Here is a 14229-nt window from a genome sequence, read left to right on the forward strand (position 1 = left end):
CCTCTTTTAATGTTTTCTTGAATTCACCTGTGAAGCCACCTGGTCCTTGACTTTGTTTCTTGGGAAATTTTTGATTGTTGATTCAATTTCTTTGCTGGTTATCAGTCTGTTCAAGTTTTCTATTTCCTCCTGTTTCAGTTTTAGTAGCTTACATGTTTCTAAGAATTTATCCATTTCTTCCATGTTGCCCAATTTGTTGGCATATAGTTTTTCATCATATTATCTTATAGCCGTATATATTTCTGTAATGTTGCTTGTTATTTCTGCTCTTTCATTTATGATTTTATTTTGGGTCCTTTGTCTTTTCTTTTTGATAAGTCTGGCTGGAGGGTTATCAATTTTATTTATTTTTTCAAAGGATCACATTCTGAATCTATTGATCTGTTTTGAGGGTTTTTTTGTTTGTTTGTTTAGTTTCTATGTCATTTTTTTTTTCTCCCTAATCTTTATTATTTCTATTCTTCTGCTGGCTTTAGGCTTCATTTGTTGTTCTTTTTCTAACTCCTTTAGGTATAAAGTTAGGTAGTTTATTTGAGATTTTTCTTGCTTCTTGAAGTAGGCCTGCATTACAATATACTTTCCTCTTATGACTGCTTTAGCTACATTCCAATTATTTTGGACCATTGTGTTTCATTTTCATTTATTTCCTTGTATTTATTTACTGATTGACCCATTCACTGTTTCACAGAATGCTGTTTAACTGTAGTTTTGGTATTTCTAATTTTTTTTTCTTGTGGTTGACTTCAAGTTTCATAGCATTATGGTCAGAAAATATGCATGGTTTGATCTCAATCTTTTTGTACTTGTTGAGGTGTGATCTGTGACCTAATATGAGATTGAGTGTGGAGCATATCCCATGTGAACTTGACAAGAATGCATATTTTGCAGTTTGGGGATAGAATGATTTGAATATAACTGTTAAGTCCCTCTGGTCCAGTGCATCATTCAAAGCCACTGTTTCCTTGTTGATTTTCTGTTTAGATGATCCACCCACTGATTAATGTGGACTGTTTGTTGCTTAATATTAGTGCATTATTATTAATGAGTTCCATCATGTTTATTATTAACTATATTATATATTTGGATGTTCCTATGTTGGGTACATAAATATTTACAATTGTTATATCTTGTTAGATAGTTTCCTTTATTATGATATAGTAGTCTTCTTCATGTATTACAGTTTTTGGTTTAAAATATAAGTACTGTTAACCCCACCTTCTTTTTTTTTTTTTTAAAGATTTTATTTATTTGTTAGACAGATTGAGTGAGAACACAAGTAAGCAGAGCGGCAGGCAGAAGGAGAAAGACAATCAGGCTCTGCTGAGCAGGGTGCCTGCTGCAGGGCTCGATCCCAGGACCCTGGAATCATGAGCTGAGCTGAAGGCAGCCGCTTAACCAACTGAGCCACCCAGGTGCCCCTTAACCCCACTTTCTTTTGAGGTCTATGATAAATGCTTCTCTATCTCACTTTCAATCTGTGAGTAAATCTGCTATTTCTTTATTGATCTGTCTACATATTCTACCCATAATTGAGAGTGGAGTATTTCTCCCTTTAGTTTTCTCCTTTCCTAAGGCATAGCCTTCCATCTCTGCACTTGATCTCACCTCCTTCAAACCATTAATTATAACCACTTTTCCCTGTCCCTTCAGCTTCCTATTTGACATTCCCATAAATATTTTAATATTCTCAAGTCTTTTCCTTCAAAATAAAGTTTGATTTAACCTTATATTCCCTTCATTATAAATCTCTTCTCCTTCTTCCTAGGTATCATAGCTCAGTTTCTTGAAAACAGTCTGTACTCTCTTTGACCACTTCCCCACTCTCCTTCCATACACTCAAACCACAACATTTTTTTTTTATTTCTTACATGCCAAATCAAGGACCTTCTTTGACAGATTCAATGATTGTTCTCTCCCTTCCATTCCCAACACCAATGAACACTTTAAAGTCTTTTACAAAAACAAAAACCTGTTGACACTGTTCATTACCGCCTCTTGAGATACTCTTTTCCCTTAGTAACCTAGGGCACTTTTTTTTTTTTTTTTAAGGACACTTCATGTCCTATACTCCTTCCTTACATCTTTGGTTATGCAGTTTCATTTTCAGGACCCTCTACAGTTTCTTCAAAATTCTTGAGATTTCATTTTCCCCAGGTCTTGTTAATATATATGTGCTACATTTTATTTTGCAGTGAGGGCAAATTTTCATAGACTTTCCTTTCTATCCTTTGTGACTCAGGAGTTGTTGAAGCCTTCAGAATTCCATTTTCACTGTCTTGTCTCACAGAATACACTCCTCATGACTTCAGTTCCTATTTATGTAATCTGAATTCCCATCTATATGCTGGTAATATCCAAATCTGCATCCCTGATCTATAATTTTGACATTCTAAAGAACATCTACACTTAAATGTTCCACAGGAATCTCAGATTAATCATGGCTGAAAATGAAATGTACCTCTTCAACTTTCTTGAGTGTCTCCCACTTATAACGTATGTTTAATTCAATTCTTCCTTAGATGATTCTGTCTCTAGCACTAGAGTCTGTAGTCTTCAATGGCAGGTGCATAGTTTAGTACTCTGTGTGCCTGATACACAGACGTTCTCAGTAAGTGCTGGTTGAATAGAACTGACTTAGTTTCAAATTAACATCTTTTCTTTTCTAGAAAATTTTAAGGATCTCTTCCCTCTACAGTTTCTTCAAAATTCTTGAGATTTCATTTTTTCTAGTTCTTGTTAATATATATTTGTAACAATATTTTATTTTGCAATGAGGGCAACCATCCAAATGTTCATAGACTTTTCTAATTTTTGTGACTCAGGAGTGGTTGACGCCTTGCCTCATTCTTGGAACATCCTCTCACAGGCTTTCAGAATCTCTTTCCTCATTGACAACATTAGAATGCACCAAAGTTCCAAGGTTTTTATACAAACCTGCCTGACCAAAGAACACATACTCTGTGATTCCATGTATATAAAGTTGAAGCACAAGGAAAACTAATAGATGGCGACAGAAGTCAGAATAATGGTTACTTCTTCTTCTTTTTTTTTTTTTAAAGATTTTATGTATTTATTTGACAGAGATCACAAGTAGGCAGAGAGGCAGGCAGAGAGGGAAGCAGGCTCCCTGCTGAGCAGAGAGCCCGATGTGGGGCTCGATCCCAGGACCCTGGGATCATGAGCTGAACCAAAGGCAGAGGCGTTAACACACTGAGCCACTCAGGTGCCCCATAATGGTTACTTCTTAAGGGTACTGACTTGGAAATGGTACAAATGAATCTTCTGGGTTACTAAAATGTTCTATGTTTTGATCTAGGTGGTGGTTACATGAACATATAAATATGGGTATAAAATTACCAGAGCTATATACTTAAGATTTATATGCTTTACTATGTGTTATATATCAATTAATAAGCAATACAAAAGAAACAAACCTATAAACTTCTGTTGCATATTTTATTTTTTATATTCCTAATCAACAAGATAGAAAGATGCTATACTGAGATTTCAATATGTATCAATGTGCATCTACTAAGCCTGTATATGATATGTACAATAATATATAAATACCAGGCAGAGAAATAGCAGAGAGGAAGTAATTGCCTCTAGGAACAAATAACAGGAAATAAAAGAAAATTTTGTTAAGGTTAAGACAACTGAGTAGGACTTGAAAAATGAAGTTCCTGAGGTAAAGCGTATAAAGATATTAGAGGAAAACAAATGTGCAAACAAATGGGAGACAAACATAGTAGGTTCAAGAAAACCCTGGTGAAACATAAATTACAAGAAAAGGATTATATAAATTTGGGGTAGGATATAGGGATTAGCAGTAACAGACAAGTTTGAGTAAGAGATGCCACAGAGAATGTTTTAGGTCACAGTAAGACTTTATCATTGGAAATAGAAAGTCATTAAAGGGTTTTAAGTAGAAAAAAATATGGTTAGATATTTATTCTAGAAACTGTACCAAAAGTCATCAGGAATTAGTGGAGGTAGCAGATTTAGTTAGATTACTATCGTTATCAGGTGAAATGGTAAAGCTCTAAACTATATTGGAATGGAGTTTAGGAAATGGAAAAGAAGACAAATTCATGAGATATTCTGAAGGAATGATAATTATGATTTTGCATCAGACTAAAAAGTGGAGGTAAAAAAGGAAAAATATGACATTATGCCCTAGTCATTTACCTTGGGAATATTAGTACCAAAAATAATAAGAAAGAGGTTTATGGTGTTGCTGGTGGAGTAATGAAGAGTTCAGTTTTGGCTATATTCAGTTTGAGGTGCTGATAAGGCATCCACAAAGGAAAAAATCAGCAGGCAGTTGGCTTCATGAGTCTGAAACCTGGCATAAAGACTTGTGCTGGCAGTACAGATTTGGGAATCATCTGCATATGTATGTTTAATTAGATCCAAGGTATGAGTGAGACTGCCAAGCAGAACTGAGAATTCAAACAGGGAGCTTTAGGAATCACCAAATCTAAAGATCCAGGCAGAGGAGTACTCAGAAAAAGAGTCAGAAATGAAGCCCAGATATGTAAGAGAAGAACTGAAGAAGAAGGATGTCCTAGAAAGAAAAAGAGGAGAGAATTTTAAATACTATAGAGTCATGATAAAAGCTAAAAATCTGGCAATCAGAGCTATGGTAACCTCTACCATAAAGCATAATGCATAGCCATTCTAACAAGTTCCTGCATCTCTACATGAAAATTTTCAGCATTTTTGCCCATTCCTATCTTCTTTCCTCTAAGCTAGTGGTTCTCAAGTCTATCTGACCCTATTTCTTAAACATTTTAATACCTATTTTACTATGCTGAAATAAAATACACATAATGCCAAATATATGATACATATAACATGAAAGAGAAATACAAAGGAAGTAGTTTATGATGAATCAAAATGCATTTCAACATGGAAATGCTGGGGCATGACAAAACTAAAAGATATGTAGACAAGTATACAGAGAATGCTTATAAATGTAATAGCTATGAATGCTGACTGGTACAGGTATGTTATTACTATTATTTCAAATAACCAAGAGCAGTATTTTTGTAGGTAAAATGATTTTCCAAAATGATGAACATTCTTTGTAACATTCTGAACAAAACAAAGTAAGGTTGTATGTTGATTTACATGATAGATGCATTCCTGGAGAAGTCTGTATACTAAAACTTTCTTCTTTGTATATAAAATGGAAGTTTGATTCAAGGCTTAGATCAATACAAACAGGCTTTTTTTATCTATATAGACAACCAATGGGATAATCAAAAGTTATAGGAGATATAGAAAAATTATTTTTTTTTTCTGTGAAGCCTATCCTGACACAAAACCCTGTTCATAATAGGCAAGGAAGTTCTCCAGTCATTACGATGGTCTACAAAACCTCTCACAAACTTTCAAACCATCTCCTTGGGTTTATACTACCATAATTGACAGCCCCTACTTTATTCTCATGCAAAGAAGAAGACAAGACTTTCCTTAGTATTGCATCCCTGTTTAATAACTGGGTTATTTATTTTCTTTCTCAGTTATTAGGAATTTTCTTCTCTTCTAGAACACCAACCTCTCCCTCCTTTCTTGTTACTGTTTGCCAATAAACTTTCTCAAGTTTGTGCCATTTTTAACATCCTTCCTTGGCACTTAAGCCTCTTATAATTATTATCCATTTTCTTAAATCATTCAATTTGTATCTTTCCTCCTTATCTACACATCTCTGGGTGATCTATATTGGCTTCAATTTGACACCTTCTAGTCATTCTTTTTTTTAAAGATTTTAAAAATTTATTTGTTTGACAGAGAAAGACACAGCGAAAGAAGGGACACAAGCAGGGGGAGTGGGAGAGAGAGAAGCAGGCTCCCTTGATCCTAGGACCCTGGGATCATGACCCGAGCCAAAGGCAGATACTTAATGACTGAGCCACCCAGACACCCCCTTCTAGTCATTCTTCAACCCACTGCAGTATTGCTTCTGTTCTAACAACACTGAAACTGTTCATGCTAAATTCACTAATGAACTTAATTCACAAATTAATGGATTTTTTCTCATTGAGCTAAACTTATTGAACCTTCTAGTATCTATAATGCTGCTGTTCACTACATTTTTCTTAGAACTGGGCATCAAACACTTCTGGGTTCTCTCTTCATCCTATTTTTCTAAATTTTTTTTCTAGATAATTCTTAAATGTTGGTGGTCCTCAGAATTTCCTCCTCATAACTTTTCCCTATATATGTCCTCTTGTAGATTATTTAATTTAGTCCCCTGGTTAAACTATCACTTTTATCTGATGGCTTCTAAATGTATTTATCTGGTTGAAACATTTCTTGCAATCTCAAAACTTTACTAAAAGTTTTTTTTTTAATTAAACTTTACTAAAAGTTTACTAAAAGTGTTGAAAACCTGCTCCTTCTCTTGTATTCTCTATCTATATTAGTGATCTCACTTAATACTCATGCCAGATACTTGAGTCATTCCCTATTATTCTGTCCCCATTGGCCTCCATCCCATCAGTGACGGTCTTTTATAAGTAAACTTGGCTAGACTAGATACCCCAGTTATTCAATCAAGCACTCATCTAGCTGCTGCTGTAAAGCCATTTGGTACATGTAATTAATGTCTGTGATATCACTTAAGTAAAGGAAATTATCCTATATATTGTGGCGGAACTAATTCAATCAGCTGATAGGTCTTAAGAGCAAAATGGGGCTTCCCTGAAGAAACTTTATCTCTGAAAACTAGCTTCAGGCCATGCTGAAAAATTTCAGTCTGCATTCCTGAGAGACTGTTCTATGTATTTCAGACTTGCCTAGTCAGTCCCTGCAATGACATAAGCCAATTCCTTGAAACATTTTTAATATCTATCTCCTACTAGTTCTGTTTCTCTAGTTGATCCCTGGTTGATTATATCAACTAATCAGTAATATTTCCTTAAATATTCTCAAATCCATTCCTCTGTGATCCATCCCAATTATGACTGACTTCAGGCTTTCATCATTACTTGTCAAGATTATTACAAAAACATCGTAAATGGTCTTCTTACCCCAAACACCTTCTACACCGTTTTCCATAGGCTCACTAGTATAATCTATATAAAACATGAATGTGAATATACTACCCTCCTTAAAAAAAATCTTCAATGACTTTCCATTTCCTAGATTTATTTCAAACCTACCTAGCATGGCATACAAGGTTCAAGCTCCAACTTGCTTATCTAGCTTCATCTCTCTGATCTAGGAAAATCATATGATGTGTAGATCTGCTCACCAACCATCTTCACCCTTCAACAAGAAAAGGCTGAATGATGACTACCCAAAGGTAAGCATAATGATGACTACCCAAAAATGGCCACACCCTAATTCCCAGAACCTACAACTACTATGTTCCTTAAATGGAAAAAAGAACTTTGATGATGTGATTAAGAAAAGGGACTTGAGATGGGGGAGATTATTCTGGATTACCTGGCTGCACACAGAGTAACAGCATAATTCCTTAAAAGCAGAGGATTTTTTCCCCAGCTGAGTCAGAGAGAGATGTAAAGACAAAAAGAAAAGAGAAAAGAAAATGAAAACTTACAGGTACATATCCAAAGGTAGTGAAAACAGAATACTGAAGGGACAGCTGCACTCCAGTGTTCACTGCAGCATTATTCATCATAGCCAAGATACAGAAATAACAAGTGTCAATCAGTCAAAAGGCTAAAGAAGACATAATACATACACACATACATAAATACACATACATATAAATATTTAGTCATGAGAAAGAAAAAAACTTTGCCATTTTGACAATGTGGATGAACCTTGAGGGCATTATGCTAAGTGAAATAAGCCAGACAAAGACAAATACTGCATGTTGTCATTTATATGTGGAATCTAAAAAAAAAAAAAAAAAAAAGTCAAACTCCTAGAAACAAAAATTATAAAATTAGTTGCCAGGGATTGGTAACTGGGGGAAATAGTAAGAGGTGGGCCAAAGGGTACAACCTTTGAACTATAAGATGAACAAGGTCTGAAGATTAAATGTAAAACATGATGATTATAGTTGATAACAATGTACTGTATAATTGAAATTTGCTAAGAGAGTTGAACTTAAATGTTCTCACCAAAAAGACCCAATAAATATATGGGAGGTGATGGGTGTCTTAATTAACAAGATGGTGGAAATCTTTTCAAAATGTATATGTATACCAAATCACCATAAGGTACAATTTAAATATCTTATAATTTTATTTGTCAATTAAACACCAATAAAGATGAAAAAAATTGTGAGATGAGGATTAAAAACACCATCAATACCCATCCTTATTAGAGGGTGTGGGGTACATACATTCCATATGTAGAAAAATCTTTGCATCTATTATCCATGAGCACACTATTTATTTACTTATTTATTTCATTTATTTATTTTCATGAGAATAATTTTATATATCTTTGCAGTTGAGGATAATAGAAAATTTTTTTCTTTCACTTTTTTGCAGGTCAAGTGTGATGGTGTCATGGCTGACTTTGGTAGCTTAGAGGAGATGATGTATCATTTTGGGACCTCTGCCAAAATTAAAATTGTAATGGGTTCATTTTAATATATCATTACATGCACATAGCTTTATAAAAAATTATTTATGTCACTTAATAGTCATAACCTATAAATCAACTGTGACAGGTATTCATTATCCTCATTTATAGAAGTAAAAATTGGACTCAAAAGTTCAATGACTTGCCTCAGGTGTTATAGTCAGAAAATGAAGAAATCATATTTGAACACAGATTCTGTGATTTCAGAAAAAATTGTCTTTTAACAACATCAAAATGCCTATGTTCCCTATTTTTTCCCTCAAAACTGAGTCATATAACCATTATTTTTAAAAGAAAAATAACTTCACATTCTTTTAGTGTATATATATATATATATACATATATATATATAGTGTGTGTATACATATAGTGTAAATATATATATATATTATATATATATATTTGTGCAATGTTTTTCAAACATACACATATATCCTAGGTGATATAAATTTCCAAAATATCTCTCAGAAATAAGAAAAAAGAAAGTAGAGAAATTCTATGGTAAAAGGAGATCTGTTGTTCATTCTGATGATGGAAAAAAGATGCAATGAACCAAAGAATGAAGGTGAACTCTGAAACTGAGAACAGCCCTCAGTTTATGGCTAGCAAGGAAAGAGAAATTCTAGACTTACAGTAATAAGAAATTGAGTTCTGCCAATAACCAAATGAGTAAGTCATGAATTTTCCCCAGACCCTCTAGAAAGGAATGCAGCTTGCCAATACCTTGATTTTCATCCAATGAGACCTGTACCAGATTTCTGACATACACAATGGTAAAACAGTGCAGGTATTATTGTTTTAAGCCCCTACACGTGTGATAAATTTGTTAAGGCAATAGTAGAAAACTTACATGAAATCAATGCAAGAAAAGTTGGTGCACTTCCAAGAAAAACAAAACACTGAAATGAAGTGATAACACATCAGGAAGGAAGATTACCAAGAACTTGAGTGTATCATATGTTCCTTTTAAAAATGATCAATCTAAAGTAGTATAGGAAGGACTTCTGGGGAGGATGGCAGAGTAGGAGGATCCTAAACTTAACTCACCCCACAGATCCACCTATGTAACACCCACATCAGTTTAAGTAACTCAGAACACAACCTGAAGACTGCAAGAACAGATTCTCCACAGCTAATTGTAGAGAAGCCACATCAAAAATAATAGGAAGGGCACAGAACTGGTCATGAAACAAAGTGACCTGTGAGACTGACCAGGGGAAAGAGGAGCAGTGCAAGTACAGAGAAGGGAAAGGAGAAGACCCCACACCAGGCACCCCCCAGCTGGGAAGACAAATCAGTATAACATTTGGCTTTGAAAACCAGAGGGGCTTAACTTTGAGAGTTTTTATAGTCAATGAAGCTTAACACCAGGAATTTTACAGAAACTTTAAAAATCAGTAGGGTCAGCTCTGGGAGAACATGAGGAGAATAAGAAACTGAGTCCCCACCCTTAAAGAAATAATATAACAAACAATCCCACTAACATAAAGTATAGAAGCATTAGTTTGGAAAAATACCTGCATAGTATATGGGAAGGAGATTTGTTTACTAATCTCAGAACATGTGTAGGAGAGGCAGGAGTCTTTAGAGACTTCTCCAAAAGGAAAGCACTGGCAGGAGCCATTTTTTCCACCAACACCCAGCCTAGATGCACAGACACCTGGAGGAACCAGTACATACACTCTCCAACTTGCCTGCTAGCAATGTTCTATACCTCTATGCTCTCATACTGACCTGCTTCATCCAACCTGCTCTCCACAGGTGTTCTCCAAAGCAGCACCAGGTCACCACCCATAAGCAGACAAGGGCAAAATTTCCTAAGAGTGCAACATACCCTAGCATTCTCCTTTGGATATACCTCACTCAACCCACTCTACTTAGCATAATAAATTTAGGGTTTATCCAAAGCCACACCACAAGTGTCGCATTCTGCAACCAGCCCCAAAGGTGCCAAGCAACACTCTAAAGAGAGAAGCCCCAGCAGTGGACTGGGGATAGTTACCTGGATTGACTGCAGTCCTCACCCATCAGTGAAAGCCTCTCAGGGAACAACACAGGAAGAGCAACCTGTAGTTTGCTGCAACCACAACTCTGGCAAACATCTGGCTGGAACAAATTCAAGCCCAAGAGGTCCCTAGGCTGGCTCCATACAATATACCTGGGAATAAATCAGCAGGCAAACAGAGCCCCTGTGAAACACGGGTCTGAAGGCAAACACAGCTAATCTACAAAAGTAGAGTGCAGCAACACACATAGGAGATACTCCTAAATCACCAGGTCCTAGTGAACAGTGGATATTGTGCTATAGGGTACTACAGGACTTCTTCATAAAGCTACTATTTTGAAAAGCAGGGAACACAAGCACATAAGAAGACTTTCTTAAAACAAAGAAACAGATGCAGAGAGTTACATAAAAAGAGGAGGCAGAGGAATGTGGCCCAAATGAAAGAACAAGAAAAAAACACACCAAGAGAGCTAAATGAAATCTAGATAGGCAATATGTTTGACGGAGAATTTGAAGTAATGGTCATAAAGATATTCACTGGACTTAAGAAGAGTGGAGGATCTCAGTGAGATCCTCAAAAAGAGATAGAAAAGATAAAAAAAAATCAATCAGCAGTGAAAAACTCAGTAACTAAAATTAAAAATATACTACAATAAGCTTGGAGAGATAGATGGTGGCACAGTAGGAGAACCCTAGGCTTCCCTCGCCCCATGAACACACTTAGATAACTATCAAATCATTCTAAATACTCCAGAAGTTGATCTAAATTCTGACAGAACAAACTCCAAAACTAAAGAGAGATAAGAGGCCACATCAAAGCAGGTAGAAAGTGTGGATATATGGTTTAAGGGAGAAACAGATCATGGGGGATGTAGAAGGGAAGGATATACAGTCACAGAGAAGGATGATATGGTGGGGTAGGGGGGCACACAGGGGAACTCACAACAAGAATGTTTCCCTAAAGCCACTGGCTTGGAAAAAGAGAGGGGCTAAATTTGGTGAGTTCTTGCAACCAGATGGGCTTAAAGCCTGAAGTTTAAATGTTAGTGGGTTTGGATGGAATAAAGCCCAGAGGGCAGTAGGCTGTGCTTGAAGAGAAGGCAAGCAAACAACACAGGGGCAGAGAGCATGGACACAACAATCTGAAGAGCACTTGAGGCACACAGTGGGGACATTATTTCTTCTTCTTGGAGCATGTCTGTAAGAGGCACTGTTCACAAGGACACCTCCTCAGAAACACAGGAGCTGACCGGCACCATTTCCCAACCGACCCCTCAGCATAAACACAGAGCCACTTGGGAAAAGCAGAGCAGTGCCCAAACTGGCTGCATAGCTTGCATACACCAGTCTCCACCACCCTCCATTCTGGTGTGACTGCACTTCTCAAACTTGCCTCAGTCCCAGCATGGTCGGCCCATCCCCCAGAAGACAGCATAACTCCCACCCATGCCATGTCTCCCAAACAGAGAGTTCTGCAGTGCCTCAGCTCTGGCGGAGGTGATGGCAAAACTCATTTGATTAGCAGAACACAACACACCTAGTTAAAACAAACCATGTTCAGGCCAGAGTCCAAACACTGCTCACAGCAGGCACAGAGAACCTCTGCCAACTGCCCTAAAGGATAAAGCAGCCAAAACACAAAAGCAGTAAACATGCGGCGCACATCAGAGAAACTCCCTGAAGCACCATGGTCTGGGCACTACATGGCTTTTTCTTCACAAGGCCTTACTTTCAGAAGCAGGAGGCATATCTGCCTTAACATAGCTCAGAGAAAAATACAGAGACTTTGACAAAACACAAAGAAAGAATTTATCCCAAATGAAAAAAACAAGGCCATAGCCAGAGATATAAGCAAAAGAGAGAAAAATAACATAACTGATGGAGAATTTTTATTCCTTCAACTTCTTAACTAAATTCCAGTCAGTTAACATACAGTGTAATATTAGCTTTATGTATAGAATTTGGTAATTCATCACTTACATAAACTAAAGAGTGCTCATCACAAATGTCCTCCTTAATATCCATCACCTATTTAACACATCCCCCATGAATGTCCTTTCCAGTAATCCTGTTTGCTCTCTGTAGTTAAGCATTTGTTTCATAATTTGCCTCTCTGTCATCCAACTATATTCATCTCTTTTGTTTCTGAAATTCCACATATGAGTGAAGTCATGGTATTTATCTCTCTGACTAACTTATTTCACTTAGCATAATACTCTCTAGATCCACCCACAATGTCAGCAGCGGCAAAGTTTCATTCTTTTTGAAGGCTGAGTAATATTCCAATGTATACAACACACACACATATGTGTATATACACATAAAATACACACATATATGTATAGCACATCATCTTTATCAATTCATAAGTCATTTGGACTCTTTCATAATTTGGCTATTGTTGATAATGCTGATATAAACAACTGATGGAGAATTTAAAATGACAACCATAAGGATACTCAGTGGGCTTGAGAAAAGAAAAGAAGACATTAGTCAGACCCTTAACACAGAAAATAGATAAAAGAATTGATTAGAGATGAAGAGTTCAATAAACAAGATTCATAAACAGGCTTCATGCAATGAACACCAGGCTGGAAGAAGCAGAATTAATTAGTGACCAAGAAGACAGACAAAGGAAAGTAATGACACTAAAGAGGAAAGACAGAAGAATTATGCAGTATGAGAACAGACACATGGAAGTCACTGACCATCAAATGTAATGACATTTGTATAATAAGAGTCCCAGAAGAAGAGAAAGAAAAAGAGATAGAGAATTTATTTGAAGAAATAACAACTGAAAATGTCCCTGATCTGGAGGAGGAAACAAAAATCTAGATCTGGGAGGCACAGACAACTCCTATCATAATCAACAAAAGCAGGCCAACACCAAGACATATTGCAATTAGATTTGAAAATTTAGTGATAAAGAAAAAAATCTTAAAAGCAGCAAGGCATAGAAGCCCTTAACTTACAACGAAAAACTCATAAATTTAGTTGGAGATTTCCCAAAGAAACTTTCCAAATAAGAATGGAGTAGAATATATTCAAAGTGCTGAATGGGAAAGATCCACAGCCAAGGATACTCTATCCACCAAGGCTGTCATTCAGAATAGAAAGAGAGAGAAACAGTTTACCAGACAAACAAAATCTAAATCTAAAGGAAATTGTGACCACTAAACCAGTCCTGCAAGAAATATTAAAGAAGGCACTTTGGGTGCAAAGGTAACAATTTGTCACCAATGTGACAAAGATAAGGTGAGAGAAAACCTCCAGAAATGAGAAAACAAGTAATAGAATGGCAATAAATATACATCCATCAATAATTACATTGAATGAGAAAGGAGGCAAGATGGCAGAGCAGTAAGGGACCTGGTTTCTTTAATCTGGTCCCTCGAATTTAGGTGGATATCTAGCAAACCATTCCAAACACCCATGAATTCAGCCTGAAATGGCAAGAAAATTTATCTGGAACTCTACAAGCAGAAAAACAATTGCTTTTTGCAAGGTTGGTGGTGCAGAGTCATGAATCTATGGGGAAATATCAGAAGATAAACACAAGGGGGCAGGGAGGCTATATAAGCTGGCTACCAGAAAGTGCTATAACACCAGAGTGCAAAATCGGAACCCTAAGAAATCTGCTCCAGTGAGAGACATCC

The 14229-nt window shown here is 36.3% G+C and overlaps 1 protein-coding gene across 3 annotated transcripts in view; it reads right to left on the reverse strand.

Moving 5' to 3' along the window:
• The window catches only part of NBDY (negative regulator of P-body association), an 83714-nt gene that overhangs the window by 22691 nt on the left and 46794 nt on the right, over positions 1-14229 (reverse strand). Inside the window, exon 3 of one of the 3 annotated variants that reach the window (XM_082717466.1) lies at positions 10562-10726. The exons of the other annotated variants lie outside the window; for them this stretch is intronic. The gene's annotated coding sequence lies outside the window, so the exon portion shown is untranslated. Of the gene's footprint in view, positions 1-10561; positions 10727-14229 lie in introns of those variants that run through there. 3 annotated transcript variants of the gene reach the window in all.

Source organism: Mustela nivalis, assembly GCF_964662115.1.
Source record: "Mustela nivalis genome assembly, chromosome: X".
Taxonomy (NCBI): Eukaryota; Metazoa; Chordata; class Mammalia; order Carnivora; family Mustelidae; genus Mustela; species Mustela nivalis.